The sequence below is a fragment of the Epargyreus clarus genome, unplaced genomic scaffold (genome assembly GCF_041222505.1).
Source record: "Epargyreus clarus isolate Ecla_fem2 unplaced genomic scaffold, WU_Ecla_fem_2.2 ptg000006l, whole genome shotgun sequence".
Lineage (NCBI taxonomy): Eukaryota > Metazoa > Arthropoda > Insecta > Lepidoptera > Hesperiidae > Epargyreus > Epargyreus clarus.
The window spans coordinates 6,583,360-6,599,211 of record NW_027332214.1 but is presented as its reverse complement, the minus strand read 5'-3'; the positions used below and the strand labels follow the sequence as shown (position 1 = coordinate 6,599,211).

The following is a 15,852-nucleotide window of genomic DNA, read 5'->3' as shown; positions in this document are numbered from 1 at the left end:
AAGCTAATAAAAATACCTATTTCAATTTATTCGCGTAATTTATGACTGACGTATCGTTTGAAGTCGCGAAACCTTGACGACAATAATTACCTGCATTCATCATTAAACTAACAATTGTTTTCATAATCATTAGTATCATTGTAATGAACTGAATAAAATTGTGCCAATGGTTTCTTCTCAGAATATGAAAGGTTGAAAACATTACCACGCTGGCGAAATACACTTTATTAGAAGTCATACGTCATTTACAGTGTGTATAAGGGTTTTTTTTTATAATATAGGAGTAGCAGACGAGCACACAGTCCACCTGATGGTAAGTGGCTACTGCCGCCCATGGACATCTTTAATTAACCCCAGATAGGATTAGATATTCCCACCTGAGGTCGGCCACATATGCGCCGCTGCCCCTGAGGACTAAGCTGGAACGCCTCGGAAAAGCATGTCTCCCTTACCACACCCTTCAAACCGGAACACAGCAGCGCCTAACACTGCTGTTATTAGGTAGAAATAGGTGTGGCGGTGGTGCCGCCGGAGTCGAACCACAAAGGGTTCTACCACCTTCGACTGGCTACTATAACAAAAAATACTAAAAATAAAAAAGCGTTAATATAACTATGGGTCACCATACAAGAAACTGCGTCTTATCGGTGATCCTCATATGGGTATGGGGTACAGATACCATATTCATACCATGACGCTATCGCTACTTTCTTCATATTTCCTATTCATATAGAAACTGTTAATTCGGTGACAACCAAAATTATTCACTTGCAAAAAAGTAGACACGGATCGTAGAAATACAATTATTTATATCATCATCACACCTTTGTATTTTTGCTTCAGACAGCAATTTTGTTTCAAAATAATGAGGTACTAAAGTGCTAAATTTTGATCTTAACGTATTTTGAAGGAGAATCATATATAATCTATTGTAATAAATCTAATAACATATTTTATAACACATATAGTTTACTAAATACATTATGGATTTTAGTTACCACGTAATTTAATTTAGAAATATTTTTTAAAACAAAAACACGAGCTACAGTAACTTCAAACAAATTTTGTATTCACCCTTTAGATTGTAAACTCTCAACCAACTCCATGCCGGTACTGTGCTAGTGTGCATACGCTGACGTAACCATACGTTCATATGCACACATACATACACACAAGGGCTTGCATATGTGGCCGATGAATAATGGGTATTCTTGGTTTTGTTGAAATTCGCATGACGCTCGATGCCCCTGAAACTCTTTAACAGGTCTGCAGCTAGGGTTATCACACGTATTATAATTGTACTATATTTAACACAGTTGTACTCAAATCATATAACTTGGCAACACGTGTTTAGATTATAGAAAATGTACTATATTTTTAGTTATTTTTTTATAGATGAAGATTGACGAAAAATAAACTGGTAGTAACGAAACTATAAGCTATGCCATTTATCCTATATAATATAGAGGAAGTGAATTAGACATTACTAAAAAGGGAAAACCCGAAACCCTGTTTAGGGTGATTCATTGACAAGGAAAGTAATAAAACCTCTGTCACTCCCTCAATTCAGGGAAATCCAACGACACCCCGCGTTTTAAATGAAAGTTTGGAAAGTTTTTGTAAGGCAAAGAAGAAGTTGGCAACCCTACCTGCAGTCTGCATTGTCTCATTTGCCGTGCGAGGGAGTGCACCCTATTATCACTGTGTACCACAAAGTACCATCTTTATGATGCATCTGTCTATACATTACAGGTCATTTATATGCAAACTTTGTTGTGCTGCGATATAATTAGCATTCATTATAATATTAGCACGCGTTTGTGCTACATTTGAGACACTAAATGCAATTTGTATTTTAATTCGCTGCATATGTTCCGCATTATATAAAAAAATGGGATCCGGTGTAAAATATAATAAACCATTCGAAAATGCAAACACAGGCCTGGTCGGAAATACGTTAACCTGTTTAATTTTGATAAATAATGAAGTAAAAACAAAGATGCAGCTAATGGTATATGGCGACTGCCGCACAAATACATTTGTAATCAACTTTGCTTAAGAAAAGAGTCCTACCTGAGGTCGGCCACGTGTGCGCCGCTTTCCACGAGGACTAAACTACTGCGGAATACTTCGGAAAAGTATCTATATCTCCCTTATCAAACCAGAACACAATAAAGCTGCGCTTAACACTATTTTGTTAAGTAAAAACAAGTGTGATGGTCTTCGGATTCGAATCACAAACATCTCTACCTTTAATATAAATAAATTTCCATCCGCAGAATTTAAGGACCTTTTCCTACTGCGATGTCGAAAAATTATATGCGCTTAAAATAGTAAAACACTAGATATGCATAGCCTAGTAGGTAATAAATATGCACGTAATGAGTTCAAAGACCTTTCATATCAAAAACATCTAAAGTTTTATTATTCCGTTGATATGATCAGATACAGGTGACTCAGAAGCGGTCGCTAATTCAAAGATGGAATCAAAAGGACATCTTGCAAATGCAACGAGAATCGTAATATGTGCATTTTGTACATGTTGTATGCCGGGTGAATTAAATGTTAAAGTATACGTTAATTTCATTCAAAAGTCTAGGCAGTCTGAATATACGAACAAAATTCCTTTTGTTGTTTAAACTTAATGTTATTGTTATACCGTTTATTTATCTTTTATTTCTTAAGCAAAATATACAAAGTATTCTTTTAAATATTTTATAGTTTAAAATTTTAATTAAATGTGTGTTTTTTTCAATAATAAATATTAAATATATTTTTATGTGGGTATTTATTCGATAACTATTTCATGTATTTATTTATTCTATCACCTCTTACCACGAAACCGTAACAAAAAATGAATAAACGTCTACCAGTCACTCTGGGTGGATGACGCTCTTTATTCTTCAACAAATACGGTGCCACCATTTTTCTTTGCAACCTTTTAATAGGTAAAATGCAAAAACGCATCGTAAAACACCAATTCTAAGCGGATAAGTATATAACTCTACCCAAGATCACTACAATCGTATATCTATCCTTAAGTGCTATTTACCAAAAAATGGTTATTGGACAAAGAAACATGTAGTTTTCGATCAATACCCTATTCACGTGCTCATACGGCACAAAATCAAATGCACTTCAGCCGCTGCATGTGCATAATACGTATACTTAGTTACACCCCCAACACAACCCTTGTAACAATGGGGATGCTGCAGGTACACGAACGGAATAGGGGAAGGGGAACAAATAGAATGAGATACGCGAAAAGTAAAAAAGTTGACTTAATTAAAAGGATGCTCTCTTATCTTTTTTTGAATAAAGTAGACCCAAAATGAAAGGTACTAAAGTGACTTACACGGTATGCTTTTTAAAAAAATTATAATTTATTTTCACAAGTAGCCTTAAACCTTTTTAAATTGAAAAGCCTTGTCTTTCTCTTTTATTTTTATTACATTCAAATGTACTCGTATAAACATGAATCTACACTAATATTATAAAGAGGAAAACTTTGTGTGTATGTTTGTTTGTAATGAATAGGCTCAAAAACTACTGGACCGATTTTAAAAATTCTTTCACCATTCGAAAGCTACATTATCCATGAGTAACATAGGCTATATTTTATATTAAATATATATGATAAATAGATTTTGAGGCGGTACAACGTTTGCCGGGTCAGCTAGCCCGTTAAACACAATATACAATACCAGTTATATTTCACTGATCCTTTCCATCAGCCTTTATAAGTCAATTGATCATGGTCTGCCTTTGATAAAAGGATTCGGCTACAGTTACTGCACATTTTTTTATAAAGGACCCATGGACATCTGTAATCAATCCTAGATAAGCCACTGCTGTTATTAGTGTGGCGGTTGTCTACCGGAGTCAAACCACAAAGTGTTCTACCACCTTTAGAACTTAACAGGGTTTTGGTGACTGTAAATAACTTTGACAGCTACAGCCCATCTTCATTTAATCACTTATTTGCCTTCTACGATATCCACAAGTAAGCGAGTCAGGAATCGAGGCCGGACACTATGGATTCTATTTATTTGAAGTAGGCCAGGTAAGTCTGACCTATATTTGATAACCAGAGCACCTAAGGTAGGTTACGCTGGAGTCACCGTGACCCCGTTGCTTGACCTGTTTATCACAAGGACTTCAATCTGAAGGTCCGACCTAATAAACTTAGTAACCTGTCTAACCTAAAAAAATGTCAGTGAGAATTATTTATTTCCCCAATTCTGTTTCACTTCTATGAGAAGGAAGGAAAGAAGGCGTTAAAATCATTCTTAACATTTTTTTCTCAGAACTGTTCGATGAAGAACTTTGGAAAAAATCCCGCAAAGAAGCTCTCTTATCACTATGCTATTTATTCAGTACTGCTTGTTTCAAAAACATCAACATATTTTTAAGGGTTAAAATACTACCCTTTTTCACACGTTATTTAGCTGCTATAACATTTAAAAAACGTCTTTCATACAATGCTTTAACAAACCTTAATCTTGATTTAACATATCACATATAATTAAAAAATATAGTCGTTCTCAGGGTGTCACATTCAACAACTATATATTGTTGCTTTTATAATTATTATACATAATGAATTAGAATCTTAATTTAAATAAAGTTATTACTGCATAATATAAATACATAGCAATTACAGGAACCATTTCATATTCCATAATATAAAATTGACATAGTTTTATCTTACTTGGCAGTATAATACATGTGTATCTATTTGAATCTGGAATAAACTTCTCACGTAATAGCCTTGGCCTATTTATCTATGAAGACCTCAAGTTGACCCTACCTAGTACTATCCTTGACATATCTTGTAGATATTACTACCTATCGGATTTATTGTTAGGTAAAATAGTATTTTTATTAAAGTTAGTGTCAAGGTAGTTTATTAAAGTTTAGTTTTAAGCGCTGCTGCGTTCTGGTAAAGGGTGTGGTGGGTTAAATATGTCATTCTTAACATATTCAAAGTAATTGACGGATTTGTAGTTAACATGAAATTGATATTACATTTTATAGAAAATAAATATGTGAAATAGAGCTCTATCTCTGAAAGATAAAAATTAACCGAAATATGGGATTTTATACTTTTTCGTAGCATAGATTGACTTAATCTTTGTCACTTCATTGCTTTACTTAGTATTAAATTTTACACTTGTGTAGTCTGCGCCAAATTGCTAGTCCGCTCTGAAGTTGTTGCGAGCAGGTGTTGTCATACAATTTGCTATGACAACGCGATTCATTTCTAAATTCAGAGCGGACTAGCAGTTTTATCCGGACTATAACATACATTTCCTCTCGACGTTAGCGTTAAAATCAACCAATACTATTTAATCCATACTTTGCTTACGGAAAAAATATTGTTTTTTATTGTATTATCATCGTGTGTGGCAGCCTTACGCGAACACGTGTCGCGCTACATGTGTACGCGGTTTGGCACAAGTTATTCATTTATTAGCGTCTATCACACCGTCCCCACGTGTCCGACGAGTATGTAAACCACATACAATGTTAGCACCATATTTGTAGGGTGACGTTGGAGTTATGTAGTCGTAGTGATGGGATTATGAGAACAAAAGCGTAAAGTATTAGATAACCTTAATAGAGAAATGTTTGAATGTTATTATTTTACCAAATAATTAACAAATAATAATAATATGTTATTTATAATAGGTAACTCTGCCTTATCTTATAATAAACACGGACATTTCATGGAACAACACTTTATTTCAATTTGTTTGCGTGTGAGATAATGTAATTAAAGTGCTAAAAGGAAATCTTAAGATGCGGCTACCATTTAGTAATTGATTTTTGTAAAAATATATGAAAAAAATAATAACTTAATTACATCGAGATAAGCAAGCCTCTCCATATCTTATTTCTCGGATTAAAATAAGTAGTTTAAAAGTTAGGAGGAAAAAGATACACATATATTTTTTAAATATAATATAGGAGTAGCAGACGTGCACACAGTCGATCTGATTGTAAGTGGCTACTGTCGCCTATGGACATCTGTTATTAACCCCAGATAAAATTAGATACCTCAACCCAATAAAAATAGATGGGGTGGTGGTGCCGCTGGAGTCGAACCACAAAGGGTTCTAACATCTTCAAATATACATACATACCTATAAACAGACTGAAATGTGGCGTTTAAAAGTTACACTTAATAATTCTATGAATATAATTAATATCCTTCAGTTTCAAAGGTTACGTTTTGAAGTTGTATACGTCACCGACCTTCAATCTCGCTATACCTATTGTGGCTTAAACATAATATATTATACATACCCGTTTAATGTGATATTATGAGTAATGCATAAAGATAGGCACACACCAAGTACTCAGTTATATAAACATATTTTAATAACATCATATTTTGATTGAATAGTAGGTGTACATATAGAAAAAAACAAGGAACATCAAATATTATTTAAAAGATATCCTCTAAAACATAAAATAAAATAGCTTCTACAGTATATTTTATTAAAGATTTCAGTTTAAATTGTTATACGAGCAGATAACAAACAGAAAACAAAAAACTGTAAAAAGAAATAAAAAATTGGACACTGTAAAGGCAATATTGATTATAAAATATTCGTAACTTAAAATTTCACTTGATCTTATTAGCGTTAACTCTTAGCATGTTGCATTTTAATAACTTAAAAATATTTTATTAATTTATTATTAAAAATTAGCTTACTAATCTACATTCTATATCAAGATATACATCACCTTTACCATCTGAGAGAAAAGAAGGATCTCTACATAAGTATCTATTTTTTACTATTTTGGGCCAAACCGCTATATTTATTTACCAAACAAAACTTGCGCTCGGTACGCCTCCGCCCTAACGTTGTAAACAGGCGGCCATGTTGGCGGCCATGTTGTCGAGACGTCAACGTGACGTGCCGTCAGCTGATATTGTTGACGCGTGTCCGAGCTCATGCTACACACACAAGTACAACGTAAGGCTCTATTTGCACGTTATTTTACTTACAGTGAGATTTATGCTAATATAAACGACTTTACTGTGTATTACAGCAATATGTGTTGAATTAATCCGCATAATATTTGAATATGAAAATGAAATTGTATAGTAAATATATAAAGGGCTTCAGAAAGGGCCTATTACACCGCAAGCTGGTAACATAAAGATTACAATTTATCTAAGAATAGAAATATTTTGTTTATTTGTTTTATCATTACTTTTTCAGTTACAGCGAATCTACTGCACTTGGGCTTAGATTTTAATACGCTTAACCAGCCAGCATAGTGGACTATGGCTTAAACCCTGTTCACTTTGAGATTTTCAGCAAGTGGGGCAAAAATAGGTTGACGATAATGACGACTCATATATTACACATAACATTTAACTTAATAGTGTGAATAGAGCCTACTCCGAAGGCTACGAGATCTCTCCGTTCGAGCATAAACAATACGTACGAACCAACTCGCAAACAAATACAGGTATTTGCATACGCCGAGCCGGTTTTAGAACCAGCCAAACAGTAGCTCTTGAATAAATCGCTCGGGGGAATTGGATTATATCATAATCCATCAAATGGAAAATGGAAAAGTGCTTTATTTGTACAAGAAAATACGGAAAGAAAATATTGGCTGCTGTTTATTCTGTCAGATTTATAACATTTGGAAGTAGCTATTATTATAAAAAAAACGCGACTTAAAAATATAGCCTATGTCACTCTCGCAATGTAAACCAACGACATGTCATATTTTGGTATGATCTCTTAAAAGGATTTATGCTAACTACCTTCACTATTCTAACGCCTATTGGCAGACTTCATTCTCATTTAAAAATATTATGTAGAGTGTAAGGTCTCAAGGTATTTTCTTTCACAGGTAAACCAAGTGATGATTAATTATTAACGAACTTAACCGCTTGCCTGAATTTTAATTCCTAAAGCACCCATATAGACTTTTCGAAACGCCTTTTCAAAGAGCCTAATGGGCTCTTACTGCTACTCAAAGATATGCCAATAATCTACCACCACTTCGCAACGTGTTTTGTTATGGACAAAATGTGACACAAACTCCATAACACACGTTTTTAAAAAAGTTTCACCCACATTGTCAAACCCAAGATAATAAAATTGATCATGGAGCTGGAGCTACTTCACAAGTTTTTATATTAATATTGTATGTGATTGTTAAGTGGATATTACTAACACTATGATACCGACTTGTTTAATATTTGTTCAACAAATTTTAGTATCGAGTTGAAATATGTAATAAAAATAATCATCATAGTTTTCCTTAACCTAGTAGTATTAATTAATTTAAAGTTACATTTTAGACGTATTTATGTAAAAAAAATTGTGGAGATTCTATGCTTAACATTCATGTGTTGTGTACTCACAGACCTGTATTTGTTCAGATACAGGGGGCCTACCACCATCTTTTAAAAACCATCATAGTTCAGGAAAGTTTTATTTCAATATTGCTTTAACATTATTTTGTTTCTTACCACGACCTCCTTAAAACAATATTTTCAATGTATGATTAAAATAATATTGTTTTAAGAGATGGTCTGTGTGTTAGTACTACTTCTATTTTTAAAATTATTTTTAAGCCATTAAACTACTCGCATAAACGTGGTAACTACTTGTAGATGTAATTATATTCGTATTTAAAAAAAACATACATAATGTATAATACTTTTATTGTGTGATTATTATCTTTTCTGCCTTCGCTACTTTCGTACATAAAATGAAGAAACTGTCAGGGCCTGGGGTTTTAAAATCCGGTAGATCTGAGTTTCAAACTTCAAACCCCAGGCACGTACTTGGATTTTTCAAAGTTACATTCGTATCAGAAATTAATTAACACTTTTAAAAACAAAATTAAAAGTAAAACATCATTAGGCAACCTACACATGAAGGTTCTTAAAAAAAGTTTTCAGTGTATATTTGTATGAAATCTAGTAATTTGCATATGTATGAAGTCTAGCTATTCACACTTGGCCAGACTATAGCCTAAGCCATAAACCAGCCTTACTTGGGAGAAGCATACAGCATTGGAACAGTAATGACTGGACGACGAAATAAAAAACAGACCTGCAACAATACATGAAGATAGATCTGTTTTTTCGTAATTCCGTGTCTAGTTTGCTATTGACGTCAATTAGTTCCGTCAAATTCCAAGCTTAGATAAGTGCAGAATCACCGCCTCGCCGGAACAAAGTTGCAACTCATAACCGACTGATCTATCTTTTAAGATAAAATTACCGAATTATATATAATATATTTGAAGGTGGTAGAACCCTTTGTGGTTCGACTCCGGCGGCACCACCGCCACACCTATTTCAACCTAATAACAGCAGTGTTAAGCGCTGCTGTGTTCCGGTTTGAAGGGTGTGGTAAGGGAGACAGACTTTTCCGAGGCGTTCCAGCTTAGTCCTCAGGGGTAGCGGCGCATCTGTGGCCGACCTCAGGTAGGAATATCTAATCCTATCTGGGGTTGATTACAGATGTCCATGGGCGGCAGTAGCCACTTACCATCAGGTGGACTGCATGCTCGTCTGCTACTCTTATATTATAAAAAAAAAAAAAAAAAAAATAATATATATTAATGTGTTTTACGTTAACGAAAATTATATTTATATAATTTATATTAACAATGTTGGAATAAAATTTTGATGACATTTTATTAGAACAAATGTTTCAAACTATCTATCTGTCAATTCTACTTAATTATTAAAAACTACAGTTAATGAATTATAGTGTTAAAAAGGATAGAAAGACACCTTGGTTTCATCTATTTATTTTCAAGTGGATCAGTATCTAATAAGTATATAACTCTAAGTATATAAAACAAATAAACCAGTTTACTACCTGACATATCTTGTTATAGATACAATAAATTGAAAAAAGGTGGGTAAACACTTTTTATGCGATAGCATAGTAAAGAGTACCTACGAGTATATGCATAATGTGACCATATTCCTGCTAAAGTTGGGACGGTTGGGGCAGATTTTAAGAAACACAATTTTTTGGTATTTTTCCAGCCTTTATAAAAACAACACCATGTATAAAATAGCCTTCTTCAAAAATAACAAAGTGTATACTAACAACAAAACGTTAAGAATGACAACGTTTATTCGAACACAAACATAAAAATGTACTTTATATTTAGAACCTTGCTTTATATTTTCCGACATTTTTTTCATTTTATTTGTTTGTCACAAATAAAATTTAAAAATATCAAATGTATTATAATTTTATAGAACAAAAATATACGACCAATAATTATTATTAATCTTATCAATCTCTTCCCATCAAAGATTGAAATTTGACAGTGTATGAACAAATTTTCAAAAGTCCACTTTTGGTGGACAAAAATTTTATAGATTGATTTTTAATAACGTGGGATATATTTAAGTTCAATTGGTATATCATAACAAAGCAGGACTGTCTCTCCCAAAGTGGGACATATGGTCACATTAAATATGCATGGCAACAGTATTATTATTTTCCGTAATTGTTATTCAGGCTTCGCGGCCGAGTTCAAGGCTGAGTGGGAGATGTTTATTTTAATTTGAAATCATATAAAGGCTATTTTTGTTTTTTACCTACATTGTGGTTGTAAAGTGAAAATGTTAGTATCACGTTAAAATAACAAACATATTAATCATATTATCATTAAAGGTATCCGGAATTGAAATTATACGAAGTCAATGTCTTATGACTTTGTTTTCGCCTTTATTTGGAATGCGTGACTATTTTGGGTATATTTGTAATTCAATGTTAATAATTTTTCAATATTTTTTGAAAAATTGTCAATAAATCGAGGAGTCCGAGGTTCAAATCCCAGGCACCTCTGATTTTTCAAAGTTATGTGCGTATTAGAAAATAATTATCACTTGCTAATCGGTGAAGGAAAACATCGTAGGGAAACCTGTATACCTGAGATTTATAAAAAAAAAATCTCAAAGGTATGTGAAGTCTACCAATACGCACTTGGCCAGCGCGGTGGCTTATTGCTCTACCTCTCATGGTTCCGGCGAACCGTCGAACAGCCTGACCTACATATTTTTAAATATTTTAAATGTTTACTGTAGATGATGATGATGAAGGTTTTTTCATAAATATTGCATTTGACCGATACATATAAAACTAGAAAATATTACTATCTATGAGTATATATATTGCAATACCAAAAAATATTTGTTATTCACCTTTGTGAACAATTTTTGTAGAGCTGTTATTTACATATCTAAACATGATAATTGAATGATTATCCTTTGTAAAGTCTATCTATAAAATATATAAAGTCGCGTCTATAAAGATCAACCCAACATACTATTCCCAATAATATTTATATAATAAAAAACATTGACTATTCCATATTTATTCTGTAGCGTGGGGACGATTGACTCTATATTTTATTATTGTCTATTCTTGGACGACATCTTTGTATTTTTTTTAAAATTAGGAAACGAACATACCTAATAAAGTTTTGTGGTAAATAGTCACTGCCACCCATGGGTCAAAGCCTACTTGAAAAATTCACCCTGTACAATACGAGACAATACGTTAGGAATACTGAAGATCAAGTACACTTACTTATTTAAGAAAAGGATTACCTTTATCTCCGTGTAATGCTGATCTATCTCCAACAAGTGCGTGGTGCTGCTAACACGAAGTATTCTAATTGCTCCATTCTAATTGGAGTTGATCAGGTATACCCATGGGTATACCTGATCAACTCCAATTAGAATGGGTTAAAACCCATTAACATTAACCCTGAAGATTAAGACTAAGATGCCCCCACCAAAATGTGAGCTACTTCACGCTACAATACGATGCTTGCGATGCTTCACGCATCTGTGGCCGACCTCAGGTAGAAATATCTAATCCTATCTGGGGTTCATTACAGATGTCCAGGGGCGGCAGTAGCCACTTACCAAATTATATCAATTATATTATAAAAAAAACCCGGTCAAACTATAGCTCTATCACTTTCCAAACTATATTTTACTAAAATTCTATATCATCTTGTTTCCATATTTATCAAATATAAAATTATTTCAATATTGTCATATATTCTCAGATACTTAATTTCATTATCATTATCATCATTACCAACATCATTAATAATCCAATCATTACTATACAACACTTCATATAAAATCACAAACTTGGTCACTAAAGCGTCGCGAAACTCGTTCGTTACATTCAAACTGAATGGTATCAACCTATAGTATAGGTCCCATACTCAATACTTGTTTGTACAGCTATAGACTAAAGTGATTACGTAATACATCACAGGATATACGAGTACGACAATAAACGTTAGGGCTGCCTATCAATAAAAAATCTATTTATCGGTTAATATTGGAAAACTATTTAATGAAGGTCCATCTATTCCTGCTGGGTTCGGATCTCTTGCATATCAGAGGGCTTTTAGGCTTTTGTCTACTGCGCTGTCAAAGTGCAAATTGGTAGACTTCACAACCTTCATACCTTTTTTTTTTTAATTTCTTAGGCGTGTGGCTTCCTCAAGATGTTTTCATAATTTTTAATATGTACATAATTTGAAAAGTGGTAAAAACCCAGAGGAAAAAAGGTTGAAGGACAGAATTGCTAACCGGGTAGGCGCTACGTACTAGGCTATCATTATTTAATTAATATCATAATCAAAACATATTTATGTATTTCATTGTACTTATATGATTTTTATTCAGGATCGCGGTTACCCCTCCCTCACCCCCTTCTTTCTAGATCCCAAATCTCTATTTATATTCGTTTTCTGAATCCATATAAATCAAGAATATTTTTTAAAACTCCAACGTAACAGTCTTCATGACCTTAATCATGAAATGCTGTTTTGTGGTTTATTGTCCTTATAATCTTAGGCTTAGCTTGGATTGAATACAACAAGTTATAAGTAATTGATTCATTACCTTATTATATCGTATCACATTTTATTGCCTACTTTTTTTTGTTAGAGAACCTATGTTGCCTCAGAATCAGATCGAAGATCGGTTATAATTTTTATAATCGTAGTTTAGTTCAACGGATATACTGGTTTCCTTTTATTATAATTAAATTGGTTTAATTAGATAAGTCACCACGATGGCAAATCTCGTACATTGGAGAGACTTTGATATAATATGTAGAGCTAATTTCAAATTCTTTTGGGATTATTGTACAAATAATAAAATTATTACAGACCTAAATAATTTAGGATGGACGCATGGACGAACAGGAAAAATAAAAGATGCCTTAATTATTTATTCAAGTATACATATACAGATATCAAGTATACAGAGAACCTCGAAGACTAGACTATCACTGCTATACTACAATTTCATTATCTCACTTATATACATATGCTCTAATCGCTACAGTTTTATTTAGGTACCTGTATTTCAATATAGAATATACTCTATATAGATATAGGGGACAATTTCGTTTAAATTGCACCCTATATTCACCATAATTTTTCCTGCTTCCTAAGACGCTCAAATATTTGAGGTTAGGTAACAACAAAAATTAGTATATAACCGTTATAGCAAACATAACAAATTTTAACAAAATATTAATTACTGGGAAGCGCTTAAACAAACCTTTAATAAATGGACTTTAGTGGTAGCAAAACGTCCAAGTAACAAGTGATCACTCCGGCCGCTAGCCCGCGCTGGAATCACCGGCTCGCCTTGAACTCGCGAGTTCGACATTTTTTGCTAATTCTACAACAGGATACGTCGCAACACTCTAGGCCCTTAGTGGTTTCTTGATGCCCTTGATGCCTGTTAGAAATTCGGCAGCCATGTTGCTTTTTAGCTTGCCTTTTTATACGAAACAATGGACGCCGCTTCATCCTTTAGCTAACAATATACACTACAGATATTAAGCGTTTCCGCGAATAATTTAATTAAACCATGTGAAAATATGATCTCATATTAAAGTAGGTACTTATTATAAATACATTATAGTTAAAACGCGATGCGAATAAATCTTCGTTCACTGTTCGACTCTGCTGAGTCTAACTTTAACCATTAAATGTTAATTATTTATTACCTTCACGTATATTATATTGTTTTACTTACTGTTTACTTTGAATAGGTACCTATATATCGGCTCTATGTTGTTAGTTATTTGCGGAATAATGTGAAGTAGTGATAAGAGAGGGCTTCAACGTGATTTAAAGTGACGGCGGAACGTTAGACAGTATTGTATAGAGTATTATAAAGTACACCTAGACACGTCCGAGTCTAGAACAAATATGGCCACTTGCGGCTTGTGTGACGCTCGCAACGTTTTCCTTAAATCGACTTAACCGCGATATAATTATATGGTTAATACTTCATACGTACTTGCGTTCCTTTCATTTCCTTCAGCTGGTTCGACGTTGGTTTTTCGGCATAATAATTACTTAACTTTCTGCTGTACTGCAATATGGATACGTATACGTCTAAGAGTATTAAAATGGTATTAAAATCACTTACCGGCTCGAATGTTTCGTACAAGCAATCATTGCATAACAATTGCTCGGAGTAGGTCCGGCGCGCGTCGTCAGCGAAATGCACATGGTGTACACCGAAGGAATTCCGACACGTCGCGGTACGTTCGCTCGCTCGCACGCACGCGGGTCACAACGAGTCACCTGAAAAAGCCAGAATGATTTCAGTGGGGCCGTAATTTCGGTGATGGGGGTTTTGTATTCGGTGGGTAATCAGGTGGCCCATTGTGACGCGTGAGCGGTGCGGTGTGCTTCGCGCTCGTCGACGAGGCACTGGCGGCGAGTCGGCCGCCGCCGGCCGCTCCTGCATTGCGGCGCGCAGCCGCACTCGCTCGCGCATGACCTTGGCATTGAACTTGGCAATGGGCCGGCGCGGCGCGGGGGCTCGGGGCCCCGCCCGGCCCCGATGATGCACCGGCAGCTGCACCGCCCCGCGCCCCGCACGCCCCGCACTCCTTCCGCCTCGCCCGCCTCGTCCGCCCGACGCAACCCTTCTCTCATTTTAAATTTAGTGTCTCACAGCCATGTTCGATACACGGCACAGCCCAACCTCGCAACCGACATCTGGGAGCTACATTTGTAGCTGGAATTCGCACATGTGGTCCTATTAATGAATACGCGCGACTGAAATTATTGACGGATATCCGAAATAAACTTGAAGCCAATATTGAAGCGAAACATTCGCATTATGATTTGCGCTCGATTGAATGTTATTGTTAGGTTTAAAAGTATTTCATTAGGTAATTATTAATAATTACACCGGCAGTATATTCCAAAGATTAATTTCATTAATAAATACAAAGGTAGAGATCGAAACTCTACATTGCACTTGCTGTTAACAAAATCCGATTACGCCAGAGCCCCACAGAAGTACTTACTCCAGTGACAGGCGTATAATTTAGTCACGAATTGCAAATGGCGATTGCTATTACGAGTATAACTCCATTGAGCCGTAGGAAAATGAGTTATTCGGGTGATGTGGCGTCTTCCTACGCTCGTGGGGGGTACGGGTGGCTAAGGGGGGATAGGGCGAAGTTTGGAGATCGATGAAGCGCGCATGCGTACCGTACCGCCGCGGAGCCACTACATCCCGGCCGGTAGAACCTGAATACTGAGCAAGTACTAAATGGTTTCCCGCATTCGGTAAAAGGTCACAATAAATTACATAACCTATCCACCGATTTAGAGACAGCCGTTACTGCATAACAGTAGCCAGTAACATTGCAAGTGTATAAATAGGTTTTACCCCATAACGCTTCCCCTTGCATCCGCCTCATTGAATATTCATGACATTTATAAGGTTTGCTCAGATTTCTTAAGCTTTTATAGGTTACATTGTATGTAGCT

The 15,852-nt window shown here is 34.8% G+C and overlaps 1 long non-coding RNA gene across 1 annotated transcript in view; it reads right to left on the bottom strand.

Moving 5' to 3' along the window:
- LOC140742837 (uncharacterized) overlaps window positions 1-15,852 on the bottom strand; it is a 100,934-nt gene that overhangs the window by 62,489 nt on the left and 22,593 nt on the right. The window contains exon 3 of the long non-coding RNA XR_012102306.1: window positions 14,492-14,649. This is a non-coding gene — a long non-coding RNA (uncharacterized LOC140742837). The remainder of the gene's footprint in view (window positions 1-14,491; window positions 14,650-15,852) is intronic.